Source organism: Sinocyclocheilus anshuiensis, unplaced genomic scaffold, assembly GCF_001515605.1.
Source record: "Sinocyclocheilus anshuiensis isolate Anshui unplaced genomic scaffold, SAMN03320099.WGS_v1.1 scaffold254, whole genome shotgun sequence".
In the NCBI taxonomy this organism is placed as follows: Eukaryota; Metazoa; Chordata; class Actinopteri; order Cypriniformes; family Cyprinidae; genus Sinocyclocheilus; species Sinocyclocheilus anshuiensis.
Window position 1 is genome coordinate 114,697 of NW_015546022.1, and position 7,578 is coordinate 122,274.

Consider the following 7,578-nt stretch of genomic DNA (forward strand, 5'->3'; position numbering starts at 1 on the left):
TTCAGCTTTCTCTTTCTGCAAATTGTATTGTATGGTGTAGTATAGCGATATGACAGCACCCAAAATACTATCATGTGTCATTTACATTTCACCAGGTTAAAATAATATCTCAAGCTTTATGCTTGATTTATTTGTAACACATTAACCTGAAAACCTTTTCAGCTTTCTCTTTCTGCAAATTGTATGGTGTAGCGATATGACAGCACCCAAAATACTATCAAACACTCCAACACAGCTCCATTCTTCATGAAAGATGGATAAAAAGGCGCACAGGAAACAAAAACCTTGAAAAATGATATACGACCCACCAAATGCTGGCCGAATCACAGAGAGAATCGGCATGATTCGCACGGGACTAATATTATCACAGGACCTCGGTGTTCGGCGAAATATGGTAGGTCATTTGCGGGGGAATTTTTACTTTACAAATTACAGACATGGCCGATTCGCACGGGATTAAGATCACAGACAACCTCCACAATTATTACAAATGACTGGAGGTCACCAGGTAATACTAATCCCATGTGTGAATAGGGCTTAAAACATAAAGCCCCAATGATCATCCATGATCTTAAGCAGATGCTACAATTAAATATTCCACTCTCATATGGAGATAAGGACTGAAATTACATAAAGTCATTAAGCAGAACTTAAACCAAAATTATATGAATTTAGACATATTTGTAGTGGATGCGCTTGATCACTTTTCCTGTGGTATGCTATGTTTTAATGATAGCGAGGAGTGTTATAGGTGCACAATAATTAATCTTTAAACTGAACTGCAGATCTCATGTTATGAGAAAATATTTTTTTGGGTTATTGCCTCTTCAACCAAGCAAATAACTCGACGGAGAAGACTAATGCCTGACCCGTTGAGAACTGTCTGTCTGCAAAACGCGATTACTCGCGTTTCAGTAACGACCTCTTCGACTTTTTGAATAGGCCTCCTGCTAATAATACATGTAAATCTCGCTAAAATATGAGTAACGTTACTTACACCATCAAAAATCAAATGAAAAATGAATTTGGATTATAATGCGTGGTGTAACTAGCATTTAGGCTACATTTATGCATCTGGTATCTAAAATTAGCGCCATGAATAAAAAATAAATGTAGATTAAAGGGTTTCTACAAAGAAAATCGACCTTATATCTAAGTAGTACCCTTTTAACCAAGCAAATAATTCGCTGTAATAATCGGAGGTCGGAGAAAACTGACTAGCCAAATGCCTGACCTGTTGAGAACTGTCTCAAACGCGATGTGATGCGCACTGACTTCGATATTATGGTGGACACTGCTGGATTCAGTGGTCGAACGGTCTATTATCCAGTTTAAATAGGTCTATGAATAGATAATATCTTACTATACAACCGCAGCTGCACAGAGGTGCTGATGTCATGTGAAGTCATCTCTACAACATTATGAAAAATACCACTGTATGTCTGGATACAACTTGAAGAAAACAGTAAGATGTATACGTTTCCTTTTTAAAATACTTTGTTAGTGATGCGCTGAGTCAGACAATTTTACACTGCAATAAATAGGCCTATCTGTTTCCACTCAAAATAGCTAAAAGATATTCACCTTATCAGCAAAACTGCATAAATTTTGTTTGATTTGAATTGTTTAAAACAATTTTAATTATATATTTAAAATATTTATCTGATAACTATTATAAAGTTTTTGTTTTTATTTTTGTTTTTATCTTGATATATTTACTCTAAAACATAAGGATATTAAATAATTTTTAGAAATAAAAATTAATGTATGGCACAAATGGCATTTATAGTCCGTACCTCTTATTTCCTTAATGTCTTTTATCTTTGACAGTGTTAAACATGGTGTCACGTGGATGGGAATATGCATAGAAATGATATGCAGATGAGGTTATGCATAGTAAAACTAGGCGTTTTAAGCTACATATAAGGTGATTTCGGGAGGAGTCGGGGTGGAGATGCACGTACACACAATCTTCCCCTGACTGGGATTTATAAAGGGATTTTTGTGCAGGTTCTGGCGTAAAATTTAAAATTTAGCTTTTGAGCGTACCTACACTTTTAGGATGAAATCTATGGAGAGTTTTATAAACGAGACCTCTGATCTGGTGATCAGTGATCTTTAAAGAGCGAGGGGGTCACACCCTCAGGATTTGAGTGAGCCAATGAGGAATGGTACTTTTGGAGGGAAATTTTATGATCCTTTGTCTCTAGCATGGTGTTTTGCATATAAAACTGGATTTTTATATGCAAAACCCCCCCATATAAATGCTATATAAATGCCTCATTCATCTGCTAGCCACCCATTTATCCTAGTACCCAGCGTAGTACTCGGGACATGACAGGGTCCTTAGCAATTAGTTCGGCAAGCATGGGTGCATCTGGCACCATTTCCAGCAGCAATACTTCCAAAGGTGGCGGCACAGCAGCATCAAATGCAGGCAAAGGTAAGCGACTGGTGAAAGGATGCCAGGCATTGGCTTGGAATGGTGCAGGAGTCAAGGCAAGGGGTTGTGGTCTATAAAAATCACAAAGTGATTTTCACCAGCAAGATACTGGTGAAGCTTTCTGAGAGCAAAAGAAAAAAAAAACCCTGCTAATGCTTCTTTATTGATCTGGGCATAATTCTGCTTAGTGGTGGTCATTGGGGGTTTCTTTTCATCATAATGCACCAGCACCTTATCCATTTGCAGCAACTGTTTCACCTGAACATTTAACATCTCATGCTTTGCTCCCCACTGGCGAGTAGTGGACTGGTCAAGAAGCCGATGCAGGGGCTCCAGGACAGTAGCCTTGTAAGGAAGAAAACAGCTGTAAAAGTTAAGGAGCCCCAAGAATGCCTGGAGCTCTGTTTTGTTCCATGGAGGCGGGGCATTTTGGATAGCTTCCACTTTTTCACAGGTTGGTTTGATGCCATCCTAATACACACACAACCCCAAAAACTCGTGGGTAGCTGCAAAAATGCTTTTCTCCTTTTTAGTTGCAAAGTACTTCAGTACAGCCCTTAGTCGTGTGTTGTGTTCCTGTGTAAGCTTTTTCTGAACTCGAAGCACCACAGAACATACATCTTCGGCAGTGCCTGGAATACGCTAGCATAATTTAAGGCATTGTGTCGGGTAAAAAATAAATTGTGTAATAACGACTGCAATTTTGTATTATTCCTGATCCTGTTTTGATGTAAAGTAAATGGTTTTCTGAAAAACCTGGAATCAAACACCCCTAATCTGACAAAAGTGTGTCTCATACACTTACCTTACTTTAATAATAATAATTAAAATATCAATCATAATTAATTTATATTGTCATTATACATACCTCTGTGCCAGCTTTATGGCTTCATAGATAGTATTAATACAATAAATATTAATGTAGTTTGTCAAGCTTAACTTGTGTTTAACCCGCACCAGAGCCCTGCATGCCCTAGCTATGACCCTGTAAAGTGGTGGTTCTTAATCCTGATCCTGGGGACTCAGCACTCTGAACATTTTGTATGTCTCCCTAAAGGCGGGCGTACACGGTGCGATTCTGAAGGTCAGAACGTCGTGAGCTCTGGCACGTCACGATTGAGTTAATCTGAAAATCGTACGGAGGCAGTCACACACGACACGAATTTACTATGTTTTACAAACTCTGACATAAGCATTACGTTTCGCGCCATTCATAAAAATATGGATTCCGAGGACAAAATAGTTTTCTTTGTGGCAGGCGGCTTGTGAAGTCCAAAAAAAAAAACAAGACAAAGGACATGGCAAAGAGAATGGCTGAAAAGCAGAGAAAAGCATGGACTTTCTGTTCTTCATAAAGAACTCGAGGAAGTAGGCCATTTCTGAATTTCTGCTCGTTTTGCCGGAAATACAACAAATTTAATTGGGACATTTGGCCTATTTGTAATGGATGCGCTTGATTACTTTTCCTGTTATGTTTTAATGGCAGCGAGGAGTGCTATAGGTGCACAATAATTTATCTTACACTGAAAAAAATGTTTCATTCATCCAATTTAAAAAATAAGGGCAAGGGCAAGTTATTTATTTTTCATTGGCTCAAGTTAAAAAATATGGATGTGAATCATTACCCTACATTTTTTTTTAATTGGATGAATGAAACATTTTTTTCAGTGTAAATAAACTGCACATCTCATGTTATGAGAAAATATTTTTTAGTGAGAACAATGATCAGTGATGCGCACTGACTTCGATATTATGGTGGACACTGCTGGATTCAGTGGTCGAACGGTCTATTATCCAGTTTAAATAGGTCTATGAATAGATAATATCTTACTATACAACCGCAGCTGCACAGAGGTGCTGATGTCATGTGAAGTCATCTCTACAACATTATGAAAAATACCACTGTATGTCTGGATACAACTTGAAGAAAACAGTAAGATGTATACGTTTCCTTTTTAAAATACTTTGTTAGTGATGCGCTGAGTCAGACAATTTTACACTGCAATAAATAGGCCTATCTGTTTCCACTCAAAATAGCTAAAAGATATTCACCTTATCAGCAAAACTGCATAAATTTTGTTTGATTTGAATTGTTTAAAACAATTTTAATTATATATTTAAAATATTTATCTGATAACTATTATAAAGTTTTTGTTTTTATTTTTGTTTTTATCTTGATATATTTACTCTAAAACATAAGGATATTAAATAATTTTTAGAAATAAAAATTAATGTATGGCACAAATGGCATTTATAGTCCGTACCTCTTATTTCCTTAATGTCTTTTATCTTTGACAGTGTTAAACATGGTGTCACGTGGATGGGAATATGCATAGAAATGATATGCAGATGAGGTTATGCATAGTAAAACTAGGCGTTTTAAGCTACATATAAGGTGATTTCGGGAGGAGTCGGGGTGGAGATGCACGTACACACAATCTTCCCCTGACTGGGATTTATAAAGGGATTTTTGTGCAGGTTCTGGCGTAAAATTTAAAATTTAGCTTTTGAGCGTACCTACACTTTTAGGATGAAATCTATGGAGAGTTTTATAAACGAGACCTCTGATCTGGTGATCAGTGATCTTTAAAGAGCGAGGGGGTCACACCCTCAGGATTTGAGTGAGCCAATGAGGAATGGTACTTTTGGAGGGAAATTTTATGATCCTTTGTCTCTAGCATGGTGTTTTGCATATAAAACTGGATTTTTATATGCAAAACCCCCCCATATAAATGCTATATAAATGCCTCATTCATCTGCTAGCCACCCATTTATCCTAGTACCCAGCGTAGTACTCGGGACATGACAGGGTCCTTAGCAATTAGTTCGGCAAGCATGGGTGCATCTGGCACCATTTCCAGCAGCAATACTTCCAAAGGTGGCGGCACAGCAGCATCAAATGCAGGCAAAGGTAAGCGACTGGTGAAAGGATGCCAGGCATTGGCTTGGAATGGTGCAGGAGTCAAGGCAAGGGGTTGTGGTCTATAAAAATCACAAAGTGATTTTCACCAGCAAGATACTGGTGAAGCTTTCTGAGAGCAAAAGAAAAAAAAAACCCTGCTAATGCTTCTTTATTGATCTGGGCATAATTCTGCTTAGTGGTGGTCATTGGGGGTTTCTTTTCATCATAATGCACCAGCACCTTATCCATTTGCAGCAACTGTTTCACCTGAACATTTAACATCTCATGCTTTGCTCCCCACTGGCGAGTAGTGGACTGGTCAAGAAGCCGATGCAGGGGCTCCAGGACAGTAGCCTTGTAAGGAAGAAAACAGCTGTAAAAGTTAAGGAGCCCCAAGAATGCCTGGAGCTCTGTTTTGTTCCATGGAGGCGGGGCATTTTGGATAGCTTCCACTTTTTCACAGGTTGGTTTGATGCCATCCTAATACACACACAACCCCAAAAACTCGTGGGTAGCTGCAAAAATGCTTTTCTCCTTTTTAGTTGCAAAGTACTTCAGTACAGCCCTTAGTCGTGTGTTGTGTTCCTGTGTAAGCTTTTTCTGAACTCGAAGCACCACAGAACATACATCTTCGGCAGTGCCTGGAATACGCTAGCATAATTTAAGGCATTGTGTCGGGTAAAAAATAAATTGTGTAATAACGACTGCAATTTTGTATTATTCCTGATCCTGTTTTGATGTAAAGTAAATGGTTTTCTGAAAAACCTGGAATCAAACACCCCTAATCTGACAAAAGTGTGTCTCATACACTTACCTTACTTTAATAATAATAATTAAAATATCAATCATAATTAATTTATATTGTCATTATACATACCTCTGTGCCAGCTTTATGGCTTCATAGATAGTATTAATACAATAAATATTAATGTAGTTTGTCAAGCTTAACTTGTGTTTAACCCGCACCAGAGCCCTGCATGCCCTAGCTATGACCCTGTAAAGTGGTGGTTCTTAATCCTGATCCTGGGGACTCAGCACTCTGAACATTTTGTATGTCTCCCTAAAGGCGGGCGTACACGGTGCGATTCTGAAGGTCAGAACGTCGTGAGCTCTGGCACGTCACGATTGAGTTAATCTGAAAATCGTACGGAGGCAGTCACACACGACACGAATTTACTATGTTTTACAAACTCTGACATAAGCATTACGTTTCGCGCCATTCATAAAAATATGGATTCCGAGGACAAAATAGTTTTCTTTGTGGCAGGCGGCTTGTGAAGTCCAAAAAAAAAAACAAGACAAAGGACATGGCAAAGAGAATGGCTGAAAAGCAGAGAAAAGCATGGACTTTCTGTTCTTCATAAAGAACTCGAGGAAGTAGGCCATTTCTGAATTTCTGCTCGTTTTGCCGGAAATACAACAGGCATATTCATTCATAAAGCTGAACGGCAAATGTGGCACATTCGGAATAACAAATAAAAAATAGAACTGTATAATTAAACTAAAATTATTATGGACTATATGGTTTTTGTCATCTTCTGATTGGTCAACTTCAGATGGATCGTCAAATCGTCTCGTTCAACCGCACATACACCACAAATTTAAACCGACAGCATCCGATTTTTTTTTTACATGTTTGAAAATTATCGGGAGGACGGGAGGTGCTCGTAACGTCTCGGATCGGCCCGTAATTCTTCTCACACGGTACGAGCCGCGACCATGCGAGCATCTGCGATTTTCTCCCGAGAGAAAAAAATCGCCTGTGAGCTCGTACGACAGCAAAAATCGCACCGTGTACGCCCGCCTTTATCTGACACGCTCACCTAAGTTCATGGATCTCTCTCCTAATGAGCTGGTTATCTGAATCAGGTGTGTAAAAGGTGTGTAAAATTAGGGAGACATACAAAATGTGCAGAGCAGACCAGGGGCCTGATGTATAAACGTAAATGGTCTATAGTACCCGTACGGTGCGCACCTATTTTTATGCCAAGTTTATTTTTTATAAATCTCAATATGTACGTGGAAAATTGCGTACGCACATTTCCATGCCCATTTTGTGCGTGCATATTCCACGTACAAACCCGATTCCAAAAAAGTTGGGACACTGACATTTCAAAATGTCTCACTTTCAACATTTGATGTTATCTATATTCTATTGTGAATAAAATAGAAGTTTATGAGATTTGTAAATTATTCCATTCCTTTTTTACTCACAATTTGTACAGTGTCCCAA